The following is a 21,629-nucleotide window of genomic DNA, read 5'->3' as shown; positions in this document are numbered from 1 at the left end:
CGCCTAGAACCGCTCGGTCACTCCGGCAGGCTAGATAGCTCATTTCAACATGCATATGGTTGAGGAAACTAGTTATTATGTAGACGAAAAACCTGTTGAGTTACTGAAAGCCATTCAGGACACCCAAGAAATATCTATGCCTGTTTAAGGATGCGGCCCTACACAAAATATTCCCAGAAACCGGAAGCTAACCACATGAAGACAAAGTCTCACATGAGAGAGCGTTTGGGATATGAAAGAAGTAGTCATATAGATTCGAGCACTGGAATTAGTACATGAATGAAAAACTAAATAGCAATTCACGAGAAATACCATATAAGTTTGTGATGGGAGATATCAGTTCTTTTACTGTAATATCGATAATACCAAGGGACTGTGGCACTACGACAATGGTATGGAGGACTCAACTGAGTACTCCTGAACTCTTTGCTACCAGGAGATAAACATGAGAAAGATGAATATTTACAGAGACGTTGAAGAAGACTGTTCCATGAGCCATTCAACAATGTTGGAAAAGTTTTTTCACTGTTTCAAGGAAAAATGAGTACATATCTTACGAAACAAAAGAAAAGAGAACCTTCCCGTCCTGTCGGTCTGCAGTCGGAACTGTTTCACGAAGTAGTGCCTTCCTGGCCCATCTCTTAAACGAATGCTTGACCCAGGACAGAATATAAATCATCTGGAAGTGGGCAGAGGTTATTATCATTAAAAAAAAATGCAAAGAAAAGAGGTACTAAGAGATCTCATACTCACTAGACCGTATATACTCTGGATAAATAACAAGAACATCTCCAATTCGACCCTTTAGTGCACACAAATCTTAATCTAAAACAATATCGACGCTGTTAATGAAGTGAATGCGATCACTGATAATAGTTCCGACGAACTGGAACGTTTGATAATCTTTGGTGACCTTCATGGTTCGCGGGGTTTAAACAGTTGAAGCTACCCAAATGTTTGCACATCTCCTTCAGAAATTATTGTCTCGATAGTATATTGCGATACATAACAATCAAATGAGAGATAACTAATGGAGACCTCAGTGATCCAGTAGGATGTGGGGGTGGAGCGACTGTTAAAAATGATAGAGGAGAGTGAAATTGCCTCCGGCGCCGTTGTATCCGAGGGAGATATCGTATTAATAGGTAATGGAAACAAGAAATTTTCTTAGTTTGTTGCAAATAAAAGACTGGAACCGCCCCCTGTAAGCAGATTTCTTCTTATGCAACGGCACTTCACAAATAGGTAAAACGGTACAGAAAACTGCACACGGATTATCTTACTGGCGTACCTGTTGTAAACATATAACTGATGCACAAAAAAAACAAACAAGAACTCAAAATTAGAGCTTTCAGAGAGAAAATTGCTAAATCGTTGCTTTGCATTGCTTCCGATTGAATGAAAAAAGTGTCAACACACATGGTGTTTCCACAAAGAGAATCGGAAATGAGAAAATTCAAAGTACGAGGACTGCTGAAAAGTAACGCCCCCGAATTTTTAATGTGAAAACTCTTAAAGCTTTCCGAATAAAACAAACGTTACTAATAATCTACATTTTTATTCTACATGTCTACATATATGCAGAACTCGGCCGCTAGAAGACTCCGAACTCGAGCGCCTAACATGACCATGTGTAACACAACTATGCCAGCACGTGAGAAACCGCTTGCTGTAATCGAGTTTCGAATTCGAAGAGATCGTCCGTCCGTGGAGCACTTTCTCCTTCAGCACGACAATGTCAGACCACACACGAGCCCTGCGACATCTGCAACAATCCGATACCTTGTGTTCCCAACTTGGCCGTATCCGATTGTCATATGTTTCCAAACTTAAAGAACATCTTCAAAGACTACATTTTGATAGTGATGAAGCTCCGTAAGCAGAGGTGAGATTGTGGTTCCGTCAACAAAGTCAAACATTCTGCAGTGACGGTATCAGCAGACTAGTCTCTCGTTGGGAAAAATATGTTCGTCGCCAAGGTGACTATATTGAGAAATAATTATGTAGACATGAATAATAAAAATGTGACTGCAAAATAACTTTTTTTAAAAAAAAGGTTTAAGAGATTTTACGTAAACATTACGAGGCATTACTTTTCAGCACGCCCTCGAATGTGCACTGCCTGCTATGCGTCAATAAAACAGAGGCAAGAGATGCCGCCTGGGAGATAACAAGAAGAGTGTACACATTTGGCCCAGATTGTCTTCTCCAGCCGGTTATGTGCCCGCAGTGTTTTGAGAAATTTCTTAAAAAGTGAATTTGTGAAATGTCATAAAAGGTACACTTTTTTCGATCAAAAAGTAAATTTTGTTAGTGTTTTCAGATGATTATTACTTTCATGAACCATTTAGTAGAAAATATTGGAATATATCGCAGCTTGCCAAATCTGCCACGTCAGACGCGCCTGTATGTGTCTGATACGGTAGTAGCCGGCGTCAGCTATATATGGCAATCCAGTAAGCAGCGTTGCTGGGTCCGGTGTGTGACCTCGTCGACTACGAAGGCTGAGGAGGCCGTGCAGTACTGTTCCTGCAATTAAGGAATCGACCATGGCCTTCATTAAGCGGTCACTTAGCGGAGATGGCAGACGGAAGGACAGATATTAGAGCATGCAGTGACTGGTCCATCCTGCAAAGCGCAAGTCGGCTTTCTAGCAGTCACTGCAAAAGAAACTTCTTCATTGTCTCTGTCCCCAAATTGTCACAAGAAAAGTAGATGATAATATTCATATATTATTGCGTTCCATCAATAATATATCGAAAAAAGAGCCTGTCACTCAGTCGGAATGGCTAAACTACAAAAAAGTTAAATGCACCATTTAAAAATTCCTGCTTTCACCCTGTGGTTGAATACTACTCAACAAATGCGTAGAATATCCAAGTGAAAACAACTAGAAACAACTCTCAGATATCTACACTACTTGATGCTTTTAGTAAACAACGCATCAGTGTGACTGCCATCTGTTACAGTACCCTTTCTTTGAATGCAGATGGAACGTCATTGACTGTTCTAGTTCAGTTCTGAGTGGCATGCCCTTATAGTCCTCCAGCACTTCAACTGACATACCCATCCAGTTATAGGGGGGGGGGGGGGTGAAATATATCCGCACTTGCGAATATGAACAACCATCAGCTGTATGAGGGAATGACGACAATGAAAATATGTGCCGCACCGGGACTCGAACCCGGATTTCCCGCTTTACGCAAGCTATCGCCTTAGCCGCTTTGGCTAACCGTGCACGATTCACGGCCCCACACAAACTGCCATACGTCGACGATCCTGCATCACAACTGTACTCGTACACACATTATGTAATTCTCGTACAGGGGAGGACGTTTTAATTGAAAGTCGCTGCCTGGTATTGGCGGATGGATACAACATTGCAAAGCCTGTGTTATTAAGAAAACGATACGATGTTGCTTCGGACATGCGTGCATGAACTGAACCTATAATTTATCGTGTACTTGGAACCACAATCCAACTTGAAGTCGTTCATAGAGACACATGATTTAAGGACAGAAAACAAATACTAGGAGAACACCAGACATCAGGATTTTTAAACTTGACGTTTACCCACTTTGCAACCGAGCCACATAGTGGGACTGAAATGCCTATCTGACCATCCAGATATACGTTTTGCGTGATTTTCCTAGTTCGATTGAAACGAAGTTCTGGGTGGTTCCTTTAAAAAGGAAAAGATAGATTCATTTACATGGCCGTCATACCGACCTAGTGCTCCGCCTCTAATAAACTTTATCACTGACGGACAAATATCGAGATTTTTCCATCAACAACGCCATGGGTGATTTCCCCATCTGTTGTCCTGCTGTGCTGAGGGCCACGAGAAAGACAGGCCGTGGCGCGTATGTGACAGCACGTGACACTGCAGCCGTCTCCAGCGGGAAGACAGGAACTATTTCAGAGGAGTTTAATAATTCTTGAATGCTCATTTAAGTGCATGCTAGCTTTGGGTAGCACACAGCAAAGTTAAGACCTTCAGGGTGTACCTTTTCAATTGTGTATTGATTTCTAGTGGGCCCTCCACCGAGCCGAAAATTCGAGAAGTGTGGAGGACAAGTGTGACTTCACAATTTCGTTCCCGGCCGAGGTGGCCGAGCGTTTCTAGGCGCTACAGTCTGAAACGCGCGACCCCAACGGTCGCAGGTTCGAATCCTGCCTCGGGCATGGATGTGTGTGGTGTCCTTAGGTTAGTTAGGTTTAATTAGTTCTAAGTTCTAGGGGACTGATGACCTGAGATGTTAAGTCCCATAGTGCTCAGAGCCATTTGAACCATTTTTGAACAATTTCGTTGCAGCGCCCGTGTTTCTCGTGGGCCCCGCCATGTACTTGTGATCCGTCTAAATTGCCCTCGATGTGATGACGCATTATCACCCTAATTTTACTTCCTGTCTTCCTTCTTGCTCGTGACATTGTAGGTACGGTGGAAGGGGCAGAGGAGGAATTAAGGAGAACCAAAATCTGTCTCTCATTTGTACTTGTCACAAAGTTAACAAATCGTCCACATAAAAACACTTAGTAATGTTAAAAGAACCTGTATGGCAATGAACTTCCCTGATACTTTTCATTATTCACGAGCTCCAAGATGGCTCTGAGCACTATGGGACTTAACTTCTGAGGGCATCAGTCCCCTAGAACTTAGATCTACTTAAACCTAACTAACCTAAGGACATCACACGCATCCATGCTCGAGGCAGGATTCGAACCTGCGACCGTAGCGCCTAGAACCGCTCGGCCACTCCGGCCGGCGTACTTGAAACTAAATTATTGTGCTAAGGCTTTCGCTGCACTAAATTATTTTCCACGCAATTTTTCCACAGAATACCACTAACATGTTTGAGAAAGTATAAGTAGTAAAGTAAAGCTGTCAATAAACCGAAGGTTGGATTGAACACCACCCTGCTTTTACTAGGCGTGGTCGTGCTGGAAGTGATCTACCATTATCTTCCTCTCATCTTTTAACTGACTTACCTAGCCAGTTATAGAGGGAGCTACAGCTTAATGCGGACTCCAAACCATGGTGTCACTTGAGAACAGATTAAAATCCACGGAGCGACCGGGAATCGAAACCATGAACTTTGGACTTGTGGTCCGGCATTTAACCACTTTTTATTTTCTTCACGTCTTTTCTTCCGTGGGGAGATGGTTTCTGTGCGGACGTCACGTGACGTCTCTCAATGTCTCCCAATGAATAATTTAACTAGTTGACCGAAAGCACTTGTTTCTTCTACATATACACCATGCGCTGCAAACCACCCAACGGCAAGAGGTACCCTGGTGCCACTAACTGAGCCCCCTCTCCCGCCCCCCCCCCCCCTCCCTCCCCCCCGCCCTTCCTAGCTCAAATTTCTCGACGTGATCATTTTGCGTGATGTATGTGGGAGGAAGTAATATGTTGTCCGACTCTGCCCGAAAGTGCTCTCCCGAAATTTCAGTAGTAAACCTCTATGTGATGCGCAACACCTCTCTTGTAGTGTCTGCTACTGAGCACCTCTGTAGCGCTCTCGTATGCGAAACGATCTCATGATGACACTCGCCGTTCTTCTTTGGATATCCTCTATCTCTTCTATAGGTTCTATCAGGTAAAGACCCCAGATTGATGAACTGGTCGAACAAGCCACTTCCTTCGTGGATGAATTACATTTCCTTAAGATTTTTTCTATAACCCTCAGTCTGGTATCTACTTTTCCTACTATTTGTTTTATGTGGTCATTCCATTTATCGTCTCTCTGGGTAGTCACGCCTAGATATTTTACGATAGATATTGTTTCAAGCAATTTGCATCAATAATGTAGGTATACAGTAGTGAATTTCTTTTCTTGTGTATGTGCAATATGTTGCATCTATTTACATTCAGGTCAACTGCCAGAGCCTGCACCGTTCATCAATCCTCTGCAGGTCATTCTGCAAATAGATACTGTCTCCTGACGTTGATTCTTCTTTATACACAACCACACAGTCTGCCAACAGTCTTAAAGAGCTTCTGACGCCTTCTACTTGATCATTTATATTCATTATAAACAGTAACTTCCTTGGAGTACTCAGGAAATTACATTTACGTCTGTCGATTTCGTTCCGTTAAGAGCGATGTGCCGAGTGCCGTCTGCAAGGAAGTCTTTCATCCAGTCGCAAATCTGGTTCTATACTCGGAAAGCTCCTATTTTTTCACTATGTGGCAGTTCGGGACGGTGTCAAATACCTTAGTCAAGGAACACGGCACCAACCCGAGCTCCGCTGTCTACACCGTTGCGTATGTCATGGAGGATCAGAACGACCCGAGTTTCTTAAGATCTCTGTTTGCGGAATCCATGTTGATTTTTATACAGGAGATTTTCGTTTTTCAAAAATGTCATAATATGCGAACACAAAACATGTTACATAATTTTGCAACAGATATGATAATGTACATCTATCTGTCCTACGTCCCTTCTTGACAACTGGAATGACCTGCGCTTCTTTCTAATCGCTAGGTACCCTTCGTTGCTCCAGGAATTTACAATAAACTGCCGTTAGAAGGGAAGAGTGTTCTTTCGCACAATCTTTGCAGAGCCTTGATAGTTATCTCATCTGGTCCTGATGCCTTTCCACTACTAAGCGAGCGTAGTTGCTTTTCGATTCCTCGACCGGTTATCTCAATACCTGATTTTTCCTTCTGTCTGTTTCTTCGACGTCTTTCTTCCTCTTCGATTTTTGTTCTGAGTGGACGTTGCATAGCGTCTCTCAGAGTTTATGGATAAAAAATCTACTCAGTTTTTTAAATATTTTTTCTTGTTTTGCAGAGGGTGGCCAGCCCCCTGACCGGACACGATGAGCTACCGCGCCAGCATCACTAGCCATTGCGATTTTGAATGTTGAAATACGTCTGAAATGTTTGGGTGAAAACAGAGTAACTGTACACTAGTAGTCGTCGAAGCTGCGTTAGTTTTCTGAACGAACGAACTTCAATCAAAATCACTTGAGCTGAGTGCCAGCAATGATCCCACAGTCCCTTCCCTCTTGAGTTCTTCTCCAAGTGAGCAATAGCTCCGTCTCTGAGAACATCAGCTTAAAGACATTTTAAACCCTAACCTGACCGCCTGTTAATTTTTGATTCGTTCTGTATTGTGTACGAAGCGTAGAATTCTGCGCCCTCGCACCTACTGTTCACTCAGTGTCACTGGAGCGGCGACGCATTTCCAACGACTGGAAAGTTTTCACTCCTGTTTTCACAAAGATTGTTAGAGCGGCTGAGCTACAGAACTATAGTTTCCAAATAGGTTTGCTGCAGAATTACGGAACAAATTTGTGAGCAAATATGGTGACCCTTCTGCAGGCTAAGTGCCCTCCCCCCGCCATGATGTATACCTTATTCCCGAAATACGTAACACTGTCGTTTTCTTTACTCCTAGTAGGCTTTTTGCTACATTTCGGTTCTATTCCTCAAATCTACGGTTCGTGTATATCAAATATCCGACCTGACAAGCGACTGTACTATGAATTACTTATCGGGTAGCACCCAGTACGTCGCTGTAGACGTAATATGACCATCGGGAACAAACAGTTAATTTGAATTGTTGCAGAGAATGAAACTGCTACTGAAATTTTACACTGTTTTGCACTTACAGGGTGTTTGGAAAGATGCTGTGTAGTTATAACATGTGATGGAAATGACGCCCAAGGGTGGTTATACAAGTCTGAACCCGCTTAATTTGACTGGAAAACACTTTAGATCTGATTATGATATGCTCTCGGATACGCAGTTATTTCAGTTTTTAAGCCACAGTGCGTGCGTTGGCCACTACGATACGCTTCAGCTTTTGCAGCTCCCCAAAGAAAACTGTCTGGTGGAGTATGATCTGGAGAGCGATGGTGCCATATGTTTTTCGAGATGATACGTTCCCCAAAAATCTCTTCCAGAAAATGCATAGTGGTAGCTGTGTGCGCAGTAGCGCAATCTTGTAGAAATCATGAGTGACTGATTTCATCTTCCTTTAGCTGGCCAGTTAAGTCGTGCATCATTAAAAAATAAAGTTCACTGTTCACGGTTTCTTAAAAAAATATAGGTCCGATAATGCTCAGTCTGGATATTGTTACCCACACTCCAATTTTCATAGCGTTTCAAGCACAGCACGAGGATTCTCCGTTGACGATAATCGTGTATTTTGTGTTAATATGACTAGAGAGGTATATAGAAGGTGACATCAAGAATATCAGTGGTATACCTCTCAATAAAAGATCAAAACAGTTTGCAGTAACGGATTCGCTTCTCATGATGCGCGTCTTACAATTCTCGAGTTGCTGTCACTTTATATGGGAACAGTTTCAGTGTTTGCCTAACCGCTTTATGCGCGGTTGCAACCGCAAAATCTTTTCTCCGTGCCATCTTGCCCAGTGATTTTGTTGGGCTCTGCTGCATAGAATCAGAAATAAATAACAACTTCTCATGGTCTTACCAGTTCATTCGGCATATAACACTGACCCTATCTCTGCAAACTACTCTGTAAGTGGACACACCGCATTGCTCTCAGGCACAGCTGTTCCCGAGAATTTTTCAGCAAATGCCACCTGCACTAAATCTGTGTAACCTATTTATCGCCTTGTCGAAACACATTTTAACAAGAAAAATACTTTCCTCAATTGAAAGCACCATAATTATAAAACAGGTTTAAGATATAAACATCACACATCGCATTCTATAGATTTCATCAACTGCACCAAACCGTTACAGAAAGAATTAAAAAAGCGATCGTTTATGTATGAAAAACAGTTCTGCCAAATTGTGTCCTGCCAACTTTGTTTCGAACTTATAACGTGATCTACATCCATAGTCCGTTCTCCAGTGCACAGCGACTTTCCGAAGGCACTGTACGAGGGGAAAAATATAAAACTTATGATGCCTCAGAAATTTGTACGATGAAATTAGCAAACGTACGCGTCACAGCATAAACAAAACTTGAAAATTCCGTTACAGGCGAGAATGTATGTTTGAAATTTACGCAAGTGATATATCAGACCGGTGTAACATAAGCACCAACCCAAAATGTGACTATACGAACAACAGTAGACACACAGTAAATGTTATTTTAGTATCTAAAAGCTCTATAGGATACCAATTAGTACTAAGCTGCTCCAAGCGCACCGACGTACTGTGGCTGATCCAAAATACGATCCATAGGATTTCGATCAGGAGACTGACATGACTACACCATTTAGTGTTGAACATATGCGTCCACGAAATGAACTCTGTGTGGTCGAGCCTTTTGGGGTAAAATCGTCATCTGTTCCACCAGTATAACAAAGAACGGTTTGTACAGGGAGCGGAAGAAGCAACCTGTGCCCAGTGCTTGGACTCCGTACGAACGGGAGCAGAGGGGAGGCAATGATTTGTGCCTCGAATCCAGCGTCTACCTTCATTGTGGTTAATCAGCTTTCTTTTCTGGGGAGTTGCGGGTCGAGCCCACGACGGACAAATATTGGTTCATCACTGTATGCTAGGGCACACACAGCCCAACATACCACAGTGCAACAAACCACAGAATTCAACAATTGCTTCCGTATTACTGTTCTACTAAACAGAGTAGTGATTGGTAGTGATTGATCTCTATGATTGTCAGTAGACAGCGACACAACATTAGCAGTCTGAAGACTTCAGACAGGTATGGAGGTATGCTTATCAAGCTATAGACTCATCACTTCACATACTGCCTACTCCACCGACATTCTTACAAGTCCCGGCTTCTAGCAAGGTCAAAACACTGCTGCTACTATTGTGTAACACTGAGACTCAGCTATCAAGGTAAAGGTCTTCCAGTATATTGGTGGATGTGTCCACTGCAAACGTTTCCTCCTGTGACAAGAGATGAATACTCGTACACATTTAGAACCCTCTTCTGAGTACATCACCCTACTCGATGATTCTATCCCTGCAGTAGCTGCAGCAAAGACAGACCTTCATGGGATCGAGTCGTGGTTCAAAATGGTTCAAATGGCTCTGAGCACTATGGGACTCAACTTCTGAGGTCGTTAGTCCCCTAGAACTTGGAACTAGGTAAACCTAACTAACCTAAGGACATCACACACATCCATGCCAGAGGCAGGATTCGAACCTGCGACCGTAGCAGTCGCGCGGTTCCAGACTGCAGCGTCTAGAACCGCACGGCCACTTCAGCCGGCGATCGAGTCGTGGGTCGTATTTCGTAACAGCCAAACCAATAAATGTTCTTGGCGCGTGTATATCTCTTGGCCGAGCGTTCAGGATGCCGAAACTATGGTTAGATATCACCCGACTGTCTTTAAGGTCTTACAACAGTCGCCTCCGTGGTGGAGATCGCTAACGCTCACTAGTGCAGTGACGCTGTTCTTTGAGATAGCTACTTCGATCCCTGATGGTGAACGAAATTTTGAGCAGCACCATACGGCCTGCACTGGAAGGAGGGGTGCCGATATGATTCTCTTGATAACGAGACTTTACGCCAATGTTGTTAGTTGTTTTCCACACTTCCCGGCAATATCTCATGGTGTGAGAGCATGTGGCACTGTTGATATTGGTCTGTGAAATGAAAACATTAAGCCCGGCTATCCGTGAGCAGTAGGTTATGTGCCGGCGAAAGGTTTCATCCACTCCCTTCTCTCTTTCATCATCATCAACAACACAGACACGACCAACTCTACGCACAGTCATTATTCGCCTGCATTGAACATACTTAAGTCACAACATTCAGCATTTCACGAAAGAGATATTCTCAAGTGCACGAAGAAAAAAGTTTCTAATTAGGCAGCTGAATTCTCGTTTGTAATGTACTAGCCAATAACTGGAGACAAATTTACTTTTGGCTGCACATTTAACCATCTAGCCACCTCTGTGTTTACCGATCAACTTCTAGTGCGCCAAATGCCCTCTCTGTATGTCTCAATGCCATTCGAACAAGTCTGCTGTGCCAGCTCTGGTCATGCTATCAAATATGTAGAAGTCTGTTTTGGGCAGATGATGCAAGTTGCTTACGACAGTACTTGGTTCCACGCTGTACGTTGACACTGCAGTAGAGTGGTAAAACCATTCTCAGTTTTGGTGACTTGTTGGTTATTTTCCATACAATTGCTATGTTTCTGATATTTCCTTCATGTAGGAAATCAATGTGTGGAAATGACTTAGTACATAATTGCAGCAAGTCTCTAAAAATATTCATGAACTACAAGGTGGTTATAATAAAACTTCTGCCTGTGTAGACGAAAAACTACTTACAGTATGGGTACTCAGCTTTGTAGAAACTACGTTTAGACTGCGCGCTGCAGGATTTGCGCTGTTAGTGTTAGTGTGATGAGTTGCTGTTTCGCGTCGGTACTGTTGGACGATGTGGAGTTAAAACACAAGCATCAGTGTGCATTACAGTTGCAAGGTGAGCAGGGCTGCACTCATAAAACTGTTTTATCAAACCAACACGGTGCTGCTCTTCACGAGTATCGACTCGTTAAAGTAATATGTAAAGGTCCTCTTTCCGCAACGGAGTCGAAGAATACGACTTGGAAGTTCGAAATAACTGGCAATTTGGGAATTGCTCTTGGGAGAATCCGATGGCTAATTATGCCATAGATTGTTCAAGAAGATACTGTTGCCACGCTTGAGAATGCTGGACGCAATGTGCGATCTTCCAGCAGTGCACGAGCTGTGTCACAGCAGCTGAACATTCATGGTTTACCGTTAGAAAAGTGCTGCGGACTATTGTGAAATGATATCTCACGTGCGGTTCCAGGCTAGCGTGGATGTGATCGTCACATTGAGCAACGTTTGTAAGAAAAATGGCTCTGAGCACTATGGGACTTAACATCTTTGGTCATCAGTCCCCTAGAACTTAGAACTACTTAAACCTAACTAACCTAAGGACATCACACACATAAATGCCCGAGGCAGGATTCGAACCTGCGACCGTAGCAGTCGCGCGGTTCCGGACTGAGCGCCTTAACCGCGGCAACGTTTGTAACCTGGAAACATGGGACGAATTAACAAATGTTACCCTCTCACGTGGAAATTAAAATGTGTTTTATTTCAATGATTTACCCGTTATTTCTCTTCCGCACGTCCTTACAAATGTTTCCCCAAAGTTTAATTGCCTTACGATGACTCGTTTTTCATGGGGGCTCTCTCAAGAAGCGAAAGTTGAACTGTAGCCACCTTGTATGTTATGTAGGCGGTATATCAAATCAACGGCTGTGAAACTTTGGGATGTTTGTAGGAAAATAATATTTAGTATAATTGAAGTAAGTATAAGATATGCAACGCAATGCACGTACGTATACGAAAATGCATTTTATGTTTAGAAACTGAAATTGCCGCGAGTGGATAATATCGACGCGAATACGATCGACCGTCCGCACGAATTGTATCTCTCACAATGCCTCTCCGATTGTCACTCAAATGTTTGGTATCGTTATCAAGTTGCAATTAATGGAAAAGTTCAGGAGAAAATTTGACCATTTGTAACAGGTTCGTATGGTTGGTCTGATTCTGTTACAGAAATACTCACGTAACTGCAGTTAGAGACTTCCTAAGAAAATCGCTGTACAACGCGAAGCTAATTGGTTTTAAATTTGTGATAACTATTTTCACAGGGAGCCCAAGAACATACTTTACTTTCTTCAACTCTCTACGTACACATAACTCCAAGTGCAAAATGATGAAATACGAGAAAATTAGGTACTTACGGTAATGTCCAGACAGTCGATATTCCCACTCAACATCCGTGAACGGACTAGATCACATCCACGCGATCGTATTTTCGTTTCATGTTTCCGAGTGATAATTACACGATCTGTAACCATACTGTATCCAATTCTTGGGCATATTCTAAGTTCAAATACAATATACACTCCTGGAAATGGAAAAAAGAACACATTGACACCGGTGTGTCAGACCCACCATACTTGCTCCGGACACTGCGAGAGGGCTGTATAAGCAATGATAACACGCACGGCACAGCGGACACACCAGGGACCGCGGTGTTGGCCGTCGAATGGCGCTAGCTGCGCAGCATTTGTGCACCGCCGCCGTCAGTGTCAGCCAGTTTGCTGTGGCATACGGAGCTCCATCGCAGTCTTTAACACTGCTAGCATGCCGCGACAGCGTGGACGTGAACCGTATGTGCAGTTGACGGACTTTGAGCGAGGGCGTATAGTGGGCATGCGGGAGGCCGGGTGGACATACCGCCGAATTGCTCAACACGTGGGGCTTGAGGTCTCCACAGTACATCGATGTTGTCGCCAGTGGTCGGCGGAAGGTGCACGTGCCCGTCGATCTGGGACCGGACCGCAGCGACGCACGGATGCACGCCAAGACCGTAGGATCGTACGCAGTGCCGTAGGGGACCGCACCGCCACTTCCCAGCAAATTATGGACACTGTTGCTCCTGGGGTATCGGCGAGGACCATTCGCAACCGTCTCCATGAAGCTGGGCTACGGTCCCGCACACCGTTAGGCCGTCTTCCGCTCACGCCCCAACATCGTGCAGCCCGCCTCCAGTGGTGTCGCGACAGGCGTGAATGGAGGGACGAATGGAGACGTGTCGTCTTCAGCGATGAGAGTCGCCTCTGAGTTGGTGCCAATGATGGTCATATGCGTGTTTGGCGCCGTGCAGGTGAGCGCCACAATCAGGACTGCATACGACCGAGGCACACAGGGCCAACACCCGGCATCATGGTGTGGGGAGCGATCTCCTACACTGGCCGTACACCTCTGGTGATCGTCGAGGGGACACTGAATAGTGCACGGTACATCCAAACCGTCATCGAACCCATTGTTCTACCATTCCTAGACCGGCAAGGGAACTTGCTGTTCCAACAGGACAGTGCACGTCCACATGTATCTCGTGCCACCCAACGTGCTCTAGAAGGTGTAAGTCAACTACCCTGGCCAGCAAGATCTCCGGATCTGTCCCCCATTGAGCATGTTTGGGACTGGATGAAGCGTCGTCTCACGCGGTCTGCACGTCCAGCACGAACGCTGGTCCAACTGAGGCGCCAGGTGGAAATGGCATGGCAAGCCGTTCCACAGGACTACATCCAGCATCTCTACGATCGTCTCCATGGGAGAATAGCAGCCTGCATTGCTGCGAAAGGTGGATATACACTGTACTAGTGCCGACATTGTGCATGCTCTGTTGCCTGTGTCTATGTGCGTGTGGTTCTGTCAGTGTGATCATGTGATGTATCTGACCCCAGGAATGTGTCAATAAAGTTTCCCCTTCCTGGGACAATGAATTCACGGTGTTCTTATTTCAATTTCCCGGAGTGTATTTTCATGAGATAGAAAAGCTTCTTGTTGCAAATCAGCATGAATTTAGAAAGGATCGCTCTCGCAAAACTTAGCGTGCCATTTCCGCATATGATATCCTGAGGTCCATGATGGAAGGGAACAGGTAGATTCCACGTTCTTAGATTTCCTGAAAGTTATTAACAAGGTGTCCCACAACAGACTAACGAAAGTCCGAGTATACGGAATAGGTTTCTAGGGTTTCTGGAAGACTTTTTAAGTAATAGAAGCCAGTACGTTGTCCTCGAAGGTGAGTGTTCACCAGAGACAAAGGTATCGTCAGGAGTGCCCCAGGGAAATGTGATAGAAGCGCTATTGTTCTTGGTATACCTAAATGAGCTAAAGGATAGGGTGAGTAGGAATCTGCGACTGTTGGTTGATGACGCTGTAGTATATGGGAAAGTATCGTCGTTGAGTGACTGTAGGAGGATACAGGATGACTTAGGTAGAGTTTCTAGAGTATGATAAATGACAGCTTACTCTACATGTAGAAAAATGTAAGTTAACCCTTTGAGTAACAGTGATTTCTGCCTGAAACCACCACTTTATTAACTTTTTCTAATTCGCTGTGCGTTTCGACTGAAACCAAGGATGCTATTGCAAGACAGAGACAGGTATTTTTACACTGATGTACCTCTACGAATGTAGTGCATTGTAGCAGTCACAGCGTTAGAACCAACAGTTGGCGCAGAGATTGTGCTTCGTAGTTGTAGGAGATTGCGACATGTGGTTCTTTTTATAGTGATTGATCATATTGAAAAGATCATTGACAGTGAACGTAAGGAAATCATAAGTTATTGTAACGTAAATTTGAGTTTGTACGCCGGCCGCGGTGGCCGAGCGGTTCTAGACGCTTCAGTCCGGAACCGAGTGACTACTACGGTCGCAGATTTGAATCCGGCCTCGGGCATGGATATGTGTGATGTCCTTAGATTAGTTAGGTTTAAATAGTTCTAAGTTCTAGGGAAAAGATGACCTCAGATGTTAAGTCCCATAGTGTTCAGAGCCATTTGAACCATTTGAGTTTGTACTTTTATGACTGGTTTCAAAATGAAACCCCTCGAGCAATATGTACTTTTGATATAAATTTATGAAATTTCGGGCCTGTTTTACACACTATGATTTCATGGAAGTTTCAAGATGTGGGATTGTGTCTAGCAAAAATGCATAATCTTTCAAATATAGCTCACGAAATTGAGGGTGGTTGGAAACTGTGGCGCCAAAGTGAAACCACCTCGTTAAAAAAACTGATTGTTTATTTTTTGCCATTTTCTTCTTGTATTCGTTGCCTACTACGATAACAAAGGTTAATTTTCGAAATATTTTAAAATTAAATTTTTTATATATTACTGGGAGCTGGTGAGTAGAGAAAACACTCCTGTAATGTTCGAATACAGTGTCAGTGGTGTGCTGCATGACACAGTCGATTAAATATATAGGCGTGACGTTGCAAAGCAGTATGATAGGGAACGAGCATGTTAGGACGGTAGAGTGGAAAGAGAATTGTCGACTTTGGTTGGGAGAGTTTTAGGTAAATGTGAGCTCATATATAAAGGAGAACGCCCACAGAGCGCTCGTGCGACCCCTTCTGATTGCGGATCGCCACTAGCTTGGATTAAAGGAAAACATCGAATCAATTCAGAAACGTCCTGCTACATTTGTTACAGGGAGTGGCGATCACCACGTGAGTCTTACGGAGATGCTTTTTTGAACTCAAATGGGAATCTCTGGAACGAAGACAACGTTTTTTCGCGAAATACGATTGAGCAAATTTAGAGAACCGTCATTTGCAACTGACCGCAGAACGCTTCTACTACCGCTAATGTACATTTCGCGCAAGGGACGCGAGAACAGGATAATTAGGGTTCGTACGGAGGCATATATGCAGTCGTTTTCCCTCGTTGCATTTGCTAGTGGAACAGGACTAGTAGTGGTACTGAGTTTTCTCCATCACGCATACCGTGACCGTGGCTTGCGGAGTGTGCATGTAGATGTAGATGAGTCTGGTCACAAACAGCGTTTCTTCATGCTGCAGGGCCCGCAAAGTGGCACGTTTCCAAGGTCATCCCACAACTACGCAACAAGTGCATTCTTCATTGGATTTTTACTCTGTATTTTGCCACACGTGCAGCAAAAGACGTCGAATTCGGCGCCGAGACACGATTCATTCACATATCGGTACTCCATAAACCTCATCATACAGTAATCTCCCGGGACTTGATACATTAATAGGCAGTTGTATGTATATTAGCTGGCTGGTTATGTAGAGTATAATAACACGCAGTTACGACAAGTGCTAATCTAGTCGCATTGATAATTATGGGACTTACTTCTAAATTACTTTAGATACATAAAGGAACTCTGCGAACAGGCTCAGAGGACTCCGCGATTCCGACAGGCAGCCGTGTCATCCTCTGTCATATGGCGTGACTAGGATGTGGTATGGAGGGACATATGGCCAGCACGCCGCTTTCCAGACCTTGCAGCCGCTGCTTCTCATTCAGGCTGCTCCTCATATGGCCTCACGAGGCTGAGTGCACCCAGTCCAGTCGTCCCACCAAGGAAAAGTCCCTGACAATACCAGGAGTGTAATCCGGAACTCCATGTGGCAGTCACACGCTGACCTCTCGGCTACAGAAGCAGGCGTTACATTACGCGTTAACAGAAATTCAGCTACAAGGAAAATTGCGATTCCTCTTCCTCCTACTCAACTGAGTTGCTGTTTTAAGCCATTACTTGATAATAAGCACTGGCGTAACTTCACTGATTTCACAGAACACTGCCAGCTGTTTATCGTAAAAGAGAAAAAATTGTATAATGTGTTTCAGTGTCAAACGAAATTTACATCCCCAAGGCCAAAACCATGCTAATATTATAAATTCGGAAGTAATTCTATCTGCTACGTTTTCACGACGGAACAGCAGAACAGATTTTGATGGAGTTTAGTATGGAGATAGCTTGAACCCTGTGGAAAAACATGGGCTACTTTAGAAAGTAAAAATAGTATTATTAATATTTTTAAATATGACATACGCGAAATGGAAGTGGACGACGCATTTTAACTATCAAATTTATTTAATATGTTACTGCACAGTTCTGTAAGAATAAATCTACTTGTGACCTCTTATTTAACAATAATAGTAGAAAGTACACTATTGGCTATTATAACTGCAACGCCAGGAAGGATAGTAAATGGCAGAATTATACTTCTTCTGTGACTACGGTACGGTACAGCAGGGAGAGTATGTTCTTAAATTTGTAGGTGATGTGGGAATGTATGGGATGCGAAATTTACAGTGACGCTAGCTGGGCATTCAGCTCTGTGCTTGTGTTCTTCAGTCATAGAGGAGAGCGAGTGATGGGCTGATTGCCTGCTAGTCTCACGGTAACCCGCGACCAAATGTTTTCAATGGGTTAGAGATCTGGAGAACGTGCTGGTCAGGCCAACAGTCAAATGTCGAAGTAGGTTAAGAGTGCATGGGCACCATAACCCTTGCGTTTTCTTTTTGAAACATGTCATGGAGACCTCGCAGATAGGGCACGACAACACTGTCCAGTCACATTACAGGAAGGCGACGAAAGTCGTGGGATAGCGTTGTGCACTTATATAGATGGCGGTAGTATCGTGTACACAATGTATACAGGGACAATGCATTGGCGGAGGTGTCATTTGTACTCAGGTGATTCATGCGTAAAAGTTTCCGACGTGATTCCATTTCGAAAATCATTAGAGAGGTCAGTATTCCGAGATCCACAGTGACAAGAGTGTGCCGAGAATACCAAATTTCAGGCATTACTTTTCACCACGGGCAGCGCAGTGACCGATGGCCTTCACTTGACTACCGATGATAGCGGCGTTTGTGTAGAGTTGTCAAAGCTAACAGACAAGCAACACTGCAGAAATCAATATAGGACGTACGATGAAGGTCCCGTTAGGACACTGCGGTGAAATCTGACGTTAATCGACTGTGGCAGCACACGAACGACGCAAACGCCTTTGCTAACAGCACGACATCGCCCGCAGTGCCTCTTCTGGGCTCGTGACCATATCGGTTGCGCCCTAGACGACTGGAAAACCGTGGCCTGGTCAGATGAGTCCCAATTTAAGTTGGTAAGAGCAGATGGTGGGGTTAGAGTGTGACGCAAACCCCAAGAAACCACGGACCCAGGTTGTTGACAAGACACTGCGCAAGCTGGTAGTGGCTCCATAATGGTGTGGTCTCTGTTTACATGCAATGGAGTCTGTCCTCTGGTACAACTGAACCGATCATTGACTTTCCATGGGTCTGTCCAGCTACTTGGAGGCCATTTCTAGCCATTCATGGACTTCATGTTCCCACACAACGATGAAGATTTTATGGATGACAATATGGCATGTCACTGGACCACAACTGTTCACGACTGGTTTGAAGAATATTCTGCAATATTCGAGTACCCGACGTGTATCCCATCAAATATTTATGGGACGTAATCGAGAGGTCAGTTCGTGCTGAAAATCCTGCACCGGTAACATTTTTGCAGTTATGGACGATTGCAGAGGCAGAATGGCTCAGTATTTCGGCGGCGGACTTCCAACGACGTGTTGATTCCATGCCACTTCGAGTTGCTGCACTACGCTGGACAAAAGGAGGTCTGACGCGATATTAGGAGGTATTCCATTACTTTTGTCACCTCATTGTAATGTGACTGCCTGTCAGAAGCCCTAATGTAACGCGGACCGCCGCGAGACTCGCAGGAAGAAAGATAGTGAGGTTGTAGAAGGATGTGGAGCCATGCTGACTCCAGTGCCGTGGACAGCTGTTCTAGGTTTCTCGGTTGAGGATCCATGGCGGGAGTAGCCCGGTCGAGGTGGTCCCAAAGATTCTTTACTAGGCTTAAATCCTGGGATTTTGGTGGCCAAGGGAGAACGGAAAACACATCCCAGTGGCCTTCGAAATATGCACCTACACTGCGAGATGTGTGCCACGTTGCATTGTCCTACCGGTAGGTACCACGGTGCCAAGAGTGGACATGGTCCCCGAGAATGGATGCATACTTGTGCTGGTCCAGTCTGCGTTGCAGAATTACGAGATCACTCAGGGACTGCCACAAAAACATTCTAGAAACCATAACGCTCCCTCCTCCAGCTAGGACCCCTCTGACGATCGTTGCAGATTGCCTGCATACAGACATTTCGCGCCGTACTCACATAAAACGTGGTTCACCTGAATAGGCCACGTTACCACTACTGGAGTGATGATTAACGCTTTTTAACGGGACTGCTTTAGAATTAGTATGTGTAGGGATAATCTTGTCATGCTGTTGTCAGTTTCTGCTCTTATTGTCAGAATTGGAGGATTAAGATTCAAAGAATTATTGATTTTACATGTCAATGAAAAACGCTCTAATATATTAAAAACGGAAAAAATTACTTTACACAGCTTTATTGAGTAACGTTCTTGGACAACAATGCAGGAAAAAATAAGATTACCGTACATTTCACTAATGGCAACGGCCTTACCGCAGTGGATACACCGGTTCCCGTCAGATCACCGAAGTTAAGCGCTGTCGGGCGTGGCCGGCACTTGGATAGGTGACCATCAGGGTCGCCATGCGCTGTTGCCGTTTTTTCGGGGTGCACTCGGCTTCGTAATGCCAATTGAGGAGTTACTCGACCGAATAGTAGCGGCTCCGATCACAGAAAACCATCATATCGGATGGTCCCGATGGGCCACTTTTGGCCTGAAGACGGAGTGCTTTTACATTTCACTAATACAGGGTGACAATAAAGTACGTGAAAATTTGAAAAAGCATTAATTCACGAAATAATGTACGTAGAGAGGTAAAAAGTGACATACACACCTGAAATGACATAGGATTTTGTTGAAACCAAAAAAGAGTTCAAAAACTGGCCAACAGATGTTGGTGGACAGCAACACGTCAGTGATGCGCATGAGAATCGCCTGTAAAATGAACTGTAGTAAGAGAGAGAGTCACATGCCCCGACAACTGCGGACTATTGACTTTACCGGAAGAGACACCGATAGTGAAGCTTTACTATCAGAATGGAGAACCCGCTATTGCAGCTTTACGACGCTATCGCTATAAGAAGGGTATTCGCGGGTAAACATTTTGTGACAAGTGTCACTGTGAAGAAAATGATCACGAAGTTCGAATCCACGGGTTGTTTAGATGATCGGCCCCATACTGGGCGATCAGACGCATGTTCTACCGCTGCTATGACCGTTCAGGAGGAAACTAAGTGTTTAGCGGGTTCATCTCCGCATGGTGAAATCAGCGCTCGTGAAGTCGCATGTCGCACCTGCATTCTGCTCGCTAGTGTTTGGAGAGCACTAAGGCGTACCCTCCAGTGCTATCCGTACAAAAATGTAGCGTCATCATGAACTGTTAGCCACCGATTATGTGACGCGGAGAGCATCTGCGTTGTCGACGCTTCAAAAAATGGGGGAAGATGACGATTGGTTGTCTAACATGTTGTGGACCAACAAAACACATTTCATACTCCGCGGATCTGTCAACACCCACATTTGCGGAATCTGGGCTACCAAAAATCCCAGAACTCTCATGGAAACTCCATTTACCTCATCATCCGTGATCGGATACTTTTTCTGCTGGATGCTGGTTTTCAAACTGCCAGTGTGACAGGGTGCGAGGTACGCTGATATGTTACAGAATCACATCATCCCTAGCTTGGTTGATAACACATGCTGGAGGGTACGACATTTATGCACGATGGCGCTCCGCCCCATATTGCTACACGCCTGAAAGATCAGTGCGCACATCGTTTGGTGTGACAGTGTGCTGAGCAGCCTGGACTCCCAGGTCTCCAGACCTCAAACTGTGATGTTATTGTTTGTGGCGTTGCCTGAAGTCACGAGTCTACTGCAGTTGTCCGACTTCATTAGGGATGCTAAAAGACAACATATGACTTCAGTTTCTCTCTATACCTACACATGCGCTGTTCAGTGCTGTACACAAATTGTTCTTCGACTGCAGATGTTGATTAATGGCGGCCGATATGTTGAACGTTTGTTATAAAGAACATCGCCTTTGCTAAAAACCAATTGTTATGCTAATCATTGCTTTTCTATAATATGAAGCACCATCTGTTGTGCATTTTGTGCACTTTTTTGGTTTCAATAAAACCCCATGTCATTTCAAGCATGTAGGCTATGTCAGTTTTTACTTCTCTACCTACAGTTTTCCGTGAAGCTTTGAATTTTCAAATGTTAATACAATTTTGGGTTACCTTGTACTTTCTCATTATCATATTTATGTTGAACTGTTCAACTTAAACTAGCTAGTTTATTTGTTAGTTTCATGTTTCACG

At 44.3% G+C, this 21,629-nt stretch overlaps 1 protein-coding gene and 1 pseudogene across 1 annotated transcript in view; both read left to right on the top strand.

Moving 5' to 3' along the window:
* The window catches only part of LOC126299253 (inositol-pentakisphosphate 2-kinase-like), a 100,673-nt gene that overhangs the window by 53,275 nt on the left and 25,769 nt on the right, over positions 1-21,629 (top strand). The window lies entirely within an intron of this gene.
* Positions 19,786-19,903, top strand: LOC126300138 (5S ribosomal RNA; annotated as a pseudogene).

The sequence above is a fragment of the Schistocerca gregaria genome, chromosome X, assembly GCF_023897955.1.
Source record: "Schistocerca gregaria isolate iqSchGreg1 chromosome X, iqSchGreg1.2, whole genome shotgun sequence".
NCBI classification, from domain to species: Eukaryota; Metazoa; Arthropoda; class Insecta; order Orthoptera; family Acrididae; genus Schistocerca; species Schistocerca gregaria.
The sequence above is the reverse complement of the archived record's forward strand: the minus strand, read 5'-3'. Positions and strand labels throughout refer to the sequence as shown.